This window comes from Cynara cardunculus (assembly GCF_001531365.2).
Source record: "Cynara cardunculus var. scolymus isolate 2C chromosome LG 1, CcrdV1, whole genome shotgun sequence".
Classification (NCBI taxonomy): Eukaryota; Viridiplantae; Streptophyta; class Magnoliopsida; order Asterales; family Asteraceae; genus Cynara; species Cynara cardunculus.
This window is the reverse complement of record NC_037528.1, coordinates 2,421,304-2,422,225: the sequence shown is the minus strand read 5'-3', so window position 1 is coordinate 2,422,225 and position 922 is coordinate 2,421,304.

The following is a 922-nucleotide window of genomic DNA, read 5'->3' as shown; positions in this document are numbered from 1 at the left end:
AAATTAACTATTTAAAATTCCTCATTTTTTGTGTAATTTTTTAATTCAATTTTTTATTATAGTTTAATTTATGTACAATAATGAAGTAATTTATATTTGGTTTAATAATATTTTTTTTATAAAGATAATAATTAATTATTTTTTTAGAACTCGATAATTATCCTAATTATATTTTAAAATAGGAAAAATTGCATCAAGATGGAACCAACTTTCACTTAATTTCTATTTTGGGGAACCAACTTTCAAAATCGTCATTTTGGGGAACCAACTTGTACCTGATTTCTATTTTAGGGAACCAACTTTCAAAATCATCATTTTGGGGAACCAACTTGTACCTAATTCCTATTTTGAGGAACCAACTTGCAAAATAATTATAGAAAAATAACTAAAATTCGTTTTTTTTCCAAAACTAATGCAATAAAATCTATTTTTCATTTCAAATCTCATTTTTTTAATTCAGATATCAAATTGAACATTTAAAAAAAATAAAACTACCACAATAAAAATTGTTTTTTTACTAATGCAAAAAAAAAATCAATTTAATAGAAAAAAATTAATTGATGCAATAAAAAATAAATATTAAATATCACATTCAAGATTTTTATTTTTTATTGCATCAATTAATTTTTTTCTATTAAATTGATTTTTTTTTGCATTAGTAAAAAACAAATTTTATTGTGGTAATTTGGATTTTTTTTAAATGTTCAATTTGATATCTGAATTAAAAAAACGAGATTTGAAATGAAAAATAAATTTTATTGCATTAATTTTTGAAAAAAATGAATTTTAGTTATTTTTCTATAATTATTTTGCAAGTTGGTTCCCTAAAATATGAATCAAGTACACATTGGTTCCCCAAAATGACGATTTTAAAAGTTGGTTCCCCAAAATAGAAATCAGGTGCAAGTTGGTTCCCCAAAAT